The sequence below is a fragment of the Sphaeramia orbicularis genome, chromosome 18 (genome assembly GCF_902148855.1).
Source record: "Sphaeramia orbicularis chromosome 18, fSphaOr1.1, whole genome shotgun sequence".
Lineage (NCBI taxonomy): Eukaryota > Metazoa > Chordata > Actinopteri > Kurtiformes > Apogonidae > Sphaeramia > Sphaeramia orbicularis.
In genome coordinates, this window is record NC_043974.1 from 8770414 (window position 1) to 8783406 (window position 12993).

The 12993-nt window shown below is 35.9% G+C and overlaps 1 protein-coding gene across 7 annotated transcripts in view; it reads right to left on the minus strand.

Moving 5' to 3' along the window:
- Nucleotides 1-1835, minus strand: part of slc12a6 (solute carrier family 12 member 6) — a 42250-nt gene extending 40415 nt beyond the window's left edge. For 6 of the 7 annotated variants that reach the window (XM_030162227.1, XM_030162224.1, XM_030162226.1 and 3 more), the window contains exon 1: nucleotides 1672-1835. The gene's annotated coding sequence lies outside the window, so the exon portion shown is untranslated. The remainder of the gene's footprint in view (nucleotides 1-1671) is intronic. The other variant, XM_030162228.1, reaches the window with a different exon arrangement.
- Nucleotides 1836-12993: the final 11158 nt, after the last annotated feature.

Here is a 12993-nt window from a genome sequence, read left to right on the forward strand (position 1 = left end):
TTCAGGTCAGGAAATTGTCAAAGAAGATGTATTACCTTAATCAGCTCAAACACACTAAATATACAAACCACACAAATGCCCCTCATTTGTTGACATACAGTCATTAATATCAGACCAATACAATCCAAAACATGTTACCCTTATTACTAAACAGTTTCTAAATGATTTACTATCTTTTGAACAACTCTGTGTTGTTACAAACACCTTTAGTTTGTGCCTGGGTGGTTGTTATTTCAGATTAAGTTTTTAGAACATAATGCTCAGCCAATTTTTGATTAAATGTCAAAAATATGAATGATTACCATCCAGTGGATGCCAGCAGATGTAAAAACTTCAAACCCTTGAGCCATATTTTCCCGACTACCACAACACTACAACCTACTCTGTCTATACTGATGTTGTTTCTTCTTCTATGGATAATTAATCATGGTTATTAGAGCCACAGTGATTAGTCTATTGATAAGTCACTTATCAACTATTAACTTAATCCGATTAAAACGACTCAAATAATCAGTCAGCCTGGGTTGTTTTTCAAGGCAACAATCTTTTTTTTTTTTGTATTTCTGCTTTTTAAACATTAATATTTTGTGGTTCCTTTCCTCCCCTGCACCAGTCAATTAAATATCTTTGGATTGCAGACAAAACAAAAGAGTTCAGGATGTCATCGTGGGCTTTAGGAAACATTTTTTACCCTTTTAAATGAGGGAATAATAAAAATAATAATAATTACCCAGAGCCCAGTTGACTTTACATATTTTTTTTTTTTTTTTTTACATTTGTTGTATGTATGTGGCGTGACATTACAGTGCGTTGGCTTCCTATTGCGTTTTTATGCTGATTGCAGCCATGTGTTGTGCCATTGCTCGGGACAATAAAATGTAACGCATGTTATTTTAAATCAAAAGGACCAGATTTCATATGATCATCTGTATGTTTTCGGATCTCCTTCTCAGCTGTCACAGTGGGTCATATTAACGCACCTGTAACCAATGGGATTTACCCGTCTAAACGTATTTTTATAATACAAATATCCTGTAATTAGTCCATATCGGTAAATTAAATTAAGACAAGTCCAGGTGAGAGGGATGCTCGCATGCTAACCAACACTCAGTTGCCACTTAAGCCAATTGAGCTAACCATAATAATTCTGGCTTGAACCGGTCAGTGGACATCTCCTGATGTTACTGCACAAAAAGAGCAGGCGTTAAAGGACAATTCTACACAGAAGGTGATTTAACCTAACCTTCGACAGTGTTTTCCCAGCGAAAGGAAATCGGCAGCTGTCCTTAACTGCGGTTTTTCTGTTCAACGCATCCTAAAGCGGCTAAAATCAGAAAGGCGCGCAGTTGAATTGCCATAAACTGGTTCAGTAATTAGCTTGTTACTGTCAAAGTTGTCAATTTTGTTTGTCTTAGACACTACCTAATCAGGAGCCGCATGTCGTCAGGCACTGAGCCATCACTCTGCCACCTACAGATAAAGGTGGTATCGGGTGAATGGTCGCTGGAACTCCGCTAGAGTCAATACAGCTAGCCAATGCTAACGCTAGCCACGGACTAGCCATGCCGCTGATAAACTGTCAACTCCACGGAGCTCCAGTCTTCACACTGACAGCGACAAATGTCCACTGAAAATCTCACACCCTGTGTATGACTCGTTTTAAGCACATACCTCGATTAAGTGTCCGTTAAAAAATGCTTCCACCCTGTGACTGTGTTCAGTTACATCTGGGAAGATTTGGCTCCTCTCCCAGGTTTTCTCGGCACTTTTTGTCCAACCGACCCAACAAAAAACATGCGAGTGCGTCCAGCAGGTCCCATCCTGTTTGCCGTTGTATCAACGACTGGCGCATGCGCATTGATGAGTACCCGACTAGGGAAATGTAGTCCTCAAGAAAATAGCGATTGATAGGAATATTTTGACATTAATTTCCAACCACACAAATATGTAATCGGTTAATCTTACTACTTAATTGTAGTTCAGTTTAGTTGAATTGAAGTTTGTGTCACTAACAGTCTAACTATAATGTAGGAGTTATTAAAAACTTGAATCTTACCTAATCTCTTATTTCCCCCCTTTTTTTCCAATTTCAAATGTCTATAATCCGTATTTTTTTGTTTTGGTATTACATTTTTCCTCAATATATTGTGACATAACACCCTATGTAACATGCTTGTGTATACATATTTAGTGTTGTGATACTTCAGGATCTAAATTCCCTATAAATCTTAAAAACAAAAAATAAAAAAAATAAAAAAAACAGCTGCAATATGACAGTATGATGCATAGTAAATGATGCCTATAAATTTATGCTCCTAACATACCAGCTTTTCAGTTCCGTTCAATTCAAAGTGTATTACTTTTTTGTGGTTTCTGAGAATCATTTATCAAGTCATGTTAGTTAGGGTTAGAGCAATGTCATGGTAGAATCAGTGTGTGATGGTCATGCAGGTTATTTTTCTCATTTATTTGGGTTTTACCTGTACACAGACAAGTGATTACAAGCCATGGGTCTATCATTTATTTAAAATAAAAACAAACTTATAAAAATCAGCTCAAAAAATAAAGACAGTATAGTATGTAAAAAGAAGATCCATAACAACCACATGACCTAACCCTGTAATCTGAGTCAGGCGCTTCGGGATCATGAGCAGATTTCTTGCTCTTTACAGTCTCATCTTTGTCATCTTTCCTCCATTTACTGCTCTAATAGCCATCCATTCCTTCTTCTCCTCCTCCTCTCACAGAACGGGTTTGGGCTGTTGGGTCAGCAGAAGGCCGAAACGTTTCTTCACAGTCACTCGGTGTCGGGAGAACTTGTCATCTGGGGAGAAGCGGGCAGGGTGTGCCGAGCTTGTTGGATGATCATTAGGTCCCACCTTCTATAGATGACAAAGAGGAATGACAAGTTCATTTCAGAATCAGTCTATTTCAGTTTTTTTGTTATATGAATACAATTAAGACATTTTACTTATTACTATTAATATAATCGCACTTGCTTCATTTCACTTCTGATTTCTTTCTCTGTTGTGTCGTTTTTGACAGTTTCTTACGTAAAATGTGGTAAAGTGTGCTGTTTGTGTACAAACACTCTCTGGAAGACTTAACACTACTCAGATCCTGTCACAACTTACCAATTATTTATTTAATTAACAGGCTAAATTAGAAGGCATACAATAAGCTTATTGAGTTGAAACCCTGTGTGCATGTTGACGTCTTCTGCTTAAGGTGACAACACATCTCCCATGTGTAATTCTGACTGAAGCCAGACTATGCATCCATCCTGATTGATTTCTGCCACTCATAGGAACCTCCAGTGGATTCACTGGCTGTAGACTAATATACAGGGGTTGGACAAAATAATGGAAACACCTTAAAAAATCAACAAAATCTAATTTAATATGGTGTAGGTCCGCCTTTTGCGGCAATTACAGCCTCAATTCTCCGAGGTATTGATTCATACAACTTGTGAATTGTTTCCAAAGGAATTTTAAGCCATTCTTCAGTTAGAATACCCTCCAACTCTTTTAGAGACGATGGCGGTGGAAATCGACGTCTTACTTGAATCTCTAAAACTGACCATAAATGCTCAATAATGTTGAGGTCTGGGGACTGTGCCGGCCATACGAGATGCTCAACTTCATTAGAATGTTCCTCATGCCATTCTTTAACAATTCTCGCTGTATGGATTGGGGCATTATCATCTTGAGGTGAAGGTGTTTCCATTATTTTGTCCAACCCCTGCTGGAACCCATGTGTATGTGTATTTTGTAATTCCAGGGAAGATTTTCAGGTATCAGATAAGATCATCCCACAACAGGGAAATTTGCAGTGTTAAGAGCAGCGTAAGGCATAACAGCTGTTACGGTAAATAAACAAAATGGCCCTCAGTTAAAGGTATAATAAAGATAGAAATGTACAAAAAAATATATAAAAAGCAGAGGATAAGAACAACATTGACAGTATAAACAAGAAAGTTTACACCGTACTTGAAAATTGCTGAAGAACATTAATATTATAACTGCATGTTGCCAAAAAGAAAAAGATTCCACAGGCACCTGATTACTTGGAGAAAAAGGCATTTCCAGCTAGGAGTCATTCGATTGGACTACACCCACTTTTCAAACCACCGTTGATCACTTAAATAACTGTTACACTTAAATCACTGATTCACTTTAGATCACTGCTACACTTTATATCACTGTCTCACATTATATCACTGCCCTGAAATGTGTAAATTAGGGATGCAACGATATGAAAATTTCATATCACGGTTATTGTGACCAAAATTATCACGGCTATCATTATTATCACGGTATTGTTGAAATTGTGCTCAAAATGTTCGAAAAGTACTAATACACACACTGAAATAATTTAACGAAGTTGTATTTTACAAAACAAAAAACAAATAAAATGAAAGGCATAATGCACTTTCTGTTGACAGAAACATTCAAATATTAACCCTTAGGGGTCTGAGCCTATTTAGGCTGTTTTTCAGCACCTTTGATTTTGGCTTTATATACTATATAAAGAAATGTTCTCATGTTTGGTATCTTTTTTTCAGCACAACTTCATCTATCTCATCTGCCTATTATTTTTTCACTTTGACCTACTAGATCAACACAAAAGGACATAAAACACACACACAAAAAAAAATCCGATTTGAAAAATGCATATAATTTATTGCATAAATAACACAAAGATACTTAACGAACCTTTTCAAAGACTTTAAAAATGCATATTGGTTCCAAATATTAGGTAAATGAAATTAAAATTGTAATAAATTAAAACTATACTCAAATATTTGACATAAAACCATATATTTACATGGGATTTTTTTCCCCTAAAAGTACGGTAATCAAACACGGTTATCATGATAATTAGAATTTAAACGGTAATACTAACCGTCTGCAGTTTTACTGTGGTTTATCATTATACCGGTAATCGTTACATCCCTAGTGTAAATACAACCAGAAGTCTTTATTTACTGTATTGTACAGGAAGCTCTTTTAGAGGTAGTTCCTTAGTTATTTAGCAAGTGTCTTTTAGAGTATATATACTAACCTTAATGTCAACCTGGCTACTAACCTACTGTTGTGTTTTGGTCTGTCTGTTTTTTGTCTTCTTGTGCTGTATGTAAAGCTGCTGAATACTTGAATTTCCCTCAGGATTATTAAAGTATCTATCTATCTATCTATCTATCTATCTATCTATCTATCTATCTATCTATCATGGTTTTTCTTGAAGAAATTTACATGACTTTTTTTTAAACTCACAAAACCCTATAAAACCCTGCAGTCTGACTTAAAATACCTTTTTTACTTAAGAGTTCATATTGGTACTCAGAGCTACATTTCATCATTAGTAGCTGTACTCTAAGCCTCAACTGTTTATTTTTCGCTAGAGCTGAAATTTCCATGGACTATCTAAGAAAGCAAGCAAGCATTATTTCTACAGCACCTTTCACAAATAAAATGACAAAGTGTTTTACAATAAAAGTGCAGTGGCATATAACATAACCAGGGGACTCAAAATATACCCAAGAACCCCTAAGGATGATTTACACAGTACTGTAATGCAAATCATTGTTAGTTTCATGGAATATATGGAAATAATTGGTTAGAATAAACATCACCACTAGTTTCTACTTTCTTGTGCACAAACAACAACTAAGACATCTAGATGTTTGGTTCTAGATAACTTTGGCTCCTTATAAGACTAAAGCTAGAACAAAACTAATGTTTTTCCAGTTTACTTTCCCAGAGAGTGATGTATACTTATTACTGCTAATGGATGCCTCTACAACTGCATGCAAGCAGTAAACAGTTACACTATGGCATCAGACATTTTCAGTGAGATTTCTTCTGTGTTCTGTTCACAAACTGTTTCACACTATCACACCATTTTAAATGTACGTACAGTTGTTGACGTCACATTCGTAATCCAGTGTCTGAATCACATTGTCTTATGACCGTGTTAAATAAGTATAGAATAATGTATATGAATGTTGTCATACAGCATATTTCAGATGAAACACGCTTTTAAATAAACAGAATTAAGCAAAAGACCACTGGCAAAGAGACTGTACGTCTTTATGAAGAATCCAGTGGGATTTGAAGCCTGTAAACATACCTTCAGAGTGTAGACTCTGTCGCCGCTCTCATTGAGGTAATACTGCAGAAACATGTTGAAGAAACACTCTTCTTACAGCCTTAAAGACTGGAAAATACGCCACAAAGGCTGTTTATAGCGCGAAAAAGTCTTAACTTCGCAGGCTACACGGCGCTTTTCCCACGTGTGTCGCAGTTTCTGCACGCTCTCAAACGAAGCGGATATCCGGCTCACAATACTTGCCGCTTGGCATCCTGGGAAATAGAGTGGTCTCAAAAATACGCCCTCAAAATGAGTTTTCCTGAGTAAATGGTGTCGTGCTTTGAATAGAAGGAAATATGTACTTGTGGATTAGGGACTTTCTCAGCAACAGGGAAATTCAAGTGAGAATAAACTAATATCTTTCAGAGTGTGTGACTGTAGAAAAGGGGGTTCCCCAAGGAATTGTGATTAGTCCTATCTTCTTGTCTATTATGATAAATGACATATATGAGTTGGTTGATTATATAATAGGTAAGTCATTGTTTGCTGATGATGGTGCACTCTGGAAGAGAGGCAAAAATATATACAATACACAGCTAAAAGCCTACAGAAGGTTATTGATACAGTAGAGGATTGGGCTGGAAAATGGGGATTCAGATTCTCTGTGGAAAAAACAAAGACAATATTCTTATCACATAAGAAAATCACTGATGAGTTTAAGTTTACACTGTGTGGTAAAGTACAAGAAAAAGTAAATTGTATACAATTTTAGAGATGTGGTTTGATTCCAAACTAACATGGCAAATACATATTGAAAATGTTATCAATAAATGTAAAAAGGTTATTAATGTAATTAGATGTTTGAGTAGTAAGGAATGGGAGCTGACATGAAGGCTATGAAAAGAATGTATGTTGGATTAATAAGGTCAATAACTGATTATGGTTGTTTAGCTTATGGATCTGCAGTACAAACACAGCTAAAGAAGCTTGATGTTATTCAGAGTTCAGCGTTACGGCTTTGTTCAGAGGGTGTGAGAACCACGCCAATGTGTGCTCTACAGGTGGAAGTAGGTGAAAGTGAGTTGAGAAGACTCCAAATAAGTTCATCATATTTAGTGTATTTACAGGGGCATGGGGATGATCATCCAGCAAAAAGTGTTGGGATGAGGACAAAAAGTAAAATGGATCATTTTGGCAGAAGTGTACTGGAAAAGGCTGAGAAAATTGGTGTTGCAAGTCTTGCAATTAGTCCTGTTGTGGTTCATCCACCACACTCTCCATGGTTGCTACCGGTTACAGAGATAGATACAACACGGCATGAGGAAATGAAGAAACACAAGGGAGATTATGGGCAATTGGCAATGATGCATGTGGATAGATATTATGGATATATTCAAGTCTTTACTGATGGATCTAAGCAACCAGATACTGGAATAGTATCTGTAGCATTTATAGTACCAGAATTTGATGTTAAATTTGCCTCAAGAATAACAGGTCATCTTTCAGTGTTTTCAGCAGAACTTATAGTACTCATAATGATGCTGCAATGGGTGGAACAAACTAAGCCAATAAGAGCAATAATATGTACAGACTCATTATCAGCTTTGGAAAATCTCAAATCAGGTAATTTAGGTGACAGGAATGATCAAGTCTGCAAAATATTAGTTATGTTATTCCGAATTCAAAGTATCGGAACACATCTTAGATTTGTTTGGGACTGGCGGGAAAGGAGCTGGCAGAAAAATATGCAAAGGAAGCCCTTAGAATGGAAAACATAACAGTTCATAGTAAAGTTAGCAAAGCAGAAGCTAATTCAGTAATTAAGAAAGAAATTATGAAGATGTGACAAGATCAGTGGAACAAAGAAAACAAAGGAAGAGAACTTTTCTTTATCAGACCATACGTTGGTTTGTGGTGCTGGGGTGGCAGGTGTAGAAAAGAAGAGACAATATTTACAAGGCTCAGATTAGGACTCACTGGATTAAATAAAACATTATTTTTAACATGAAAACATGAGGCAGGAAAATGTGACCGCTGTAATGTTTCTGAGACAGTAGAACATGTTCTTATGCATTGCATAAAATACAAAAGGGAAAGAAGCAATATGAAGAGGATAATGGAGGACATGGGAGGATCATTAGGTATAAAAGATATTCTAAGTAAATCTTCAGAACATAAAGTAATTAAGTATCTTTTTGAGTATTTAAAAGATACTGAGATTAGTAACAGAATGTAAGGAATTTTTTTAATTTATTATAATTGACATTTTTTTCCACATATAAAACAATGTAATTTGTATTGTCATTGCCTGTAAACCACAGAAGATCATTCACATCTGGATGGTGGTGGAAATGCACTAGTGAAGTTTGCAACCTCCCTTAAAAAAACAAAAAAGAAGAAGAAATAGTGTCATAAAAATATGTTTGGAAACACACTTTTAATGCATTCAGTCACAAAGGAAATATGTGCATTTTTCATGCTTACAGATCAAGTGTTTATTGAATATTTAATCTATGAAAACAGAAATAGTACAATACTGACCTCATATTATGTTAAAACCGAGTTGATTTATTGAGCGGCTGCAAAATCTTATAAAAGGAGGAGAGACTGTCCACAGTTACCCAGCAGGCTCAGGGACAGTGACACATTTATTATCCATACAGCTCAGAGGATTGCAGAGAAAAAATGAAACAAAGTTCTTGTTTTCCCATTGGAACCTTTGAGAACAAGGGGCATGTTGACGGGCAGGAAATCACAGCAGTTGTTTACAAGATACATGCTTCTGAACACAACACTGACACACTGATGACACGTTGGCCTGGTAGTTCTAGGTCTATCCCGTTTTGGATCAACAGAACTGTTTTTTCCCTGCATGCCAGTAAATGCATAAATGTGCATGACACACAATGTTACACAAACGTTTGGTAACAGGCATAATATTGTTAAAATTTGAAAGTTTGGAACTAAAAGAACATTTTCTACAATATTTCATCTCGGCTTATTATTAACACAATTTACCAGTCACAGTGGATCTACAATTACACAAAACATTTAGGAACAGGCAGAAAATTGTCAAAATTGCATTTCACAGATTGTTCATATTTGATTTTATTTATGTATTGATTTGTATTTTATTGTGAAAGGATAGTTTGTAAATGTAAAAATGTTCATAGTGTAATGTTAATTTTTTCACATTAAACTAAGAAGAAATTTTGTAGTTGTCATTATTTATAGGTTATTATGCTATTATTTTACTTGAGATGACATTGGTCTGTAGGTAGAATTTTGACACCCTTGACTGTTAACATCTTCAGTGTAATTTTTGCACTTTCATCCCATGGGCTGGATTGGAACCTTTAGCAGGCTGGATTTGGCTGGTGGGCTGGGTGTTTGACAGTCCTGGTTTAGAGTTTTAAGATTCAAGTCAGTTAACTTTCTCACTTAACTTACCTGACAAAGCTGAATGGCCAATCAAATGTTGAAAAATGAAGTCATTCTTGTGTAAATCACTCAACACTACTGATATCATGGGGGTAGACTTTGGCCTTTGGCATGCATCACCTCATAGTTAATATATCAGATGACCAAAACTAAGTTCAGTACTATATGGGTTTATCAGGGCTGCCAACAACAACATGCAGCCACACAAGACAGTGGTTTAGACATAAGGGAGCGCTGGAATTAATTGGATTGGTGTCATGTTTCCCCTGCATGTTTCTGGTGGTGGTGCTTGCTAAAGATAGACAATACCTAAGCTACATATGGTAAACCAAAAACATGGCTAAGGTGTGCATTCAGTAGATGTGATTTCCTGCATTCTGGTTGATCTTGAAAAAATAGCAGTAAGAATTGGTTTATTTTCCAGCCACATCTTATAATTTTTTTTTTTAGTACGTTTCAATTTGTCGTTAGATACAGAATTTGTACATGTGTTTGAAATCCTTGAAAGTGCTTGAATTTCAATGTTGTGTTTTCAAGTTCTGAAAAGTGCTCAAATTTTAGTTTAAGTGCTTGAAAGTGTTTGCAGTTATAGCCAAAGCTACATAAAAAGAGGTGATACATTTTGAAAAGTAAAACTTTATGTCAAAAAACAAAATTAGCGGGTGTTCTCAGGTCAACTCCAGGTACATTTTTATCTTATCTTTAGCTCGGTGCGAGTGTGACTGAAGAACACCAAGTGGCTTCCCTTTATTGGATAAAACTTTGTTCTCATTTAATTGCTAAAGTTTTTGCTATTATGAAACATAATTTTAGATGTTTATAGCATAATACAACGTACATCATGGTGATAAAAAGTGGAAAAAATGATCATGAGTATATGTATTCCTGTAGATATGTGTTTGACCCCAGTGATGAGGTGCTGTGCTGGAAAAAATTTAAAATGCACCTTAAAAGTGCTTGAAAAGTGCTTCAATTTGATTTTGAAAATTGTGTACAAATACCCCCCTCCCTCCCTCAAATCTTGCATCTAAACTGTAAAGACTGAATAAAAACAAATACTAAAATACTTCACAATAAATAGAAATATTTATGGAGGGGTATAATCTCTTAACTACTGTCAATAGTGGTGTTCAAACTCTTTAAAAAGCACGAGATGAACTGTTTCACCTCAATGTCTTCATGTGGGATCAGTACTGAATATAGATGACCTCGAATCCCTCCTATCTTCAGACCCAGAGGCCAGTGACCTCATTGCACCGGAAAAACAAAAGCAGATGTAATGTATAAGAAATTATAGTTTTGTTGCGCTAATCTTTTGCGTTATGGAAGAGGAGGCACACACTGAACCCCACTAACAGCTCGACCTTTGAAACAATATCTCATCTGCTCTAATGCAGGAATATATTTCTGTAATTTTCCTTATTTGACCTTACAGGTGACCCCGAGGCAGTGATCCCACCAACCCACTGACTCTGATATCAATCATTCTGTAACCTATGCACCATGTCCGCAGGCCTACCAGGTAGTTGTGTTATTATTTGGAAAAGAAATGTAATCAAATGAGATTGACACTTAATATTAACCATAACTGGGCTCTCATCTGTAAGAACCTATTGACTGTTAAATTAAGGGAATAAGCGTTGAAAGCAATAGTTGTGACAAATCCTCTTTTCTGCCGATGTATTGTTTAACAGTTTCAATATTTGCACCATTATAACCTTTAACATGTGCTTCATGGTATTCTGATTATAAAGGGCAAAGGTCAGAGCTATCATATGCCTGTTTACATGCAGGGACATTTTATGCAGCAATTATTCCACCAGTGCACTTTTGCAGTTAAAAAACATGATAATTCCACTGCACAGCCTGTAATGACAGGGTAATAGCATATGTTTTATAAAGACACATAATGTGAAATCCTTTCTGACATTTGATATATTTAGCAATATATATAATATGTTTTTCTTTGCTTGCTTTTTCGTCTCAGGTTGGATGGACACTTGATACAAACTACCTGAATTCCATATTTTTCCCAGTCCCAGAGCCATATGATTTCCCACACAGACACCCACAGCTGGAGGCATCTAATGTCTGTACAGCAGACAATGAGGTTAAAAAGAGCTTCTACTTCTTTAACTCTCAGTTGGACTTGAATCTAAATGTTAAATGTAAGAGCTGCTGGGTGACTTTTTATGGTAAAGGAAAGACAATCATTTTATTGTTTAAAATCCCCCACAACTCAAACTCAAGTGTTTTCCATTCCTCCCCTCCTGAAATCTTTGATATTGTGCCAAACTCTTTGAGACTTTTATGCAGGGTTTTTCTGTGCAGACTAAAAAAAAATCTAAATTGTGACCTAGTATGCAACTTTTGTAATCAAACCTGTAGCCACCAGCTGCAGGGCATTGTTATTATGTCTTATTACTAGAAGTATGGAGTAACATAGAATAAAGGTTTCATTACTGCACTTGAGTTGAGTTTTCATCGTATGCCTGTTTACATGCAGGGACATTTTATGCAGCAATTATTCCACCATTGCACTTTTGCAGTTAAAAAACATGATAATTCCACTGCACAGCCTGTAATGACAGGGTAATAGCATATGTTTTATAAAGACACATAATGTCTTTTACTGTTTTAATGTGTACCGCGCTCCTCAGAGGAGAACCAACAGATACTCAAAATCTTTTATTCCTTTAGCTATCACACTTTTAAACTCTGACAGAAGCCATTTTAGTCATTTTATATGATTTTTTTAAAATATATATATTAACAAGCCAATAGGGTCTTTTATTCTGCATTAATATTTATTGATTATTTATTGTTCATTATTTAAATGCATTTATTCGTAGTTGCTTTCAATAATCCTGTATTTGTGCACTGATTTATTTATGTTTGTCACATTGCACTTTGGATGTGGGCTGATGTCTGTGATAAGCTACAAATGAATTGCCCATATGGGATAAATGAAGTTTTCTGAATCTGAATCTGAGTCTTGCATGTCTCAATACATTTCAGCAGAATTGTCACTTATATTTGTCTTATTTTTGCATAATTGAGCACCTTTCCTATAGCTAAAACCAATATAAAACTAGTAAGATGGGACAATAGCACATAACATTGAATAAACAATCCCAATTTGCATCCATTAGTTAAAAAAGATGCTGACTTACTGTGTTTGAAGTTATGATGGTCTGTAGATATTAACCCATAAAGCCCCAAACAGCTACTGCAACCAAATGTTTAATAATTTCTGAGACACGACACCTATCAATCTGTTGAAATAATTGGTGTAAATTACAGTTTGTCATCTTTTCATGGCCATCAGATATGACCCATTTGGACGTTCTGAGGCTTCGTAGTAAAAGTGGAAACACTGTCATCTCCCACTACATTGATTCACCAGTAAAACCCATGGAGTTTGCTCAGTGACAGCGGATGGAGGTGCTTGGTTTATGT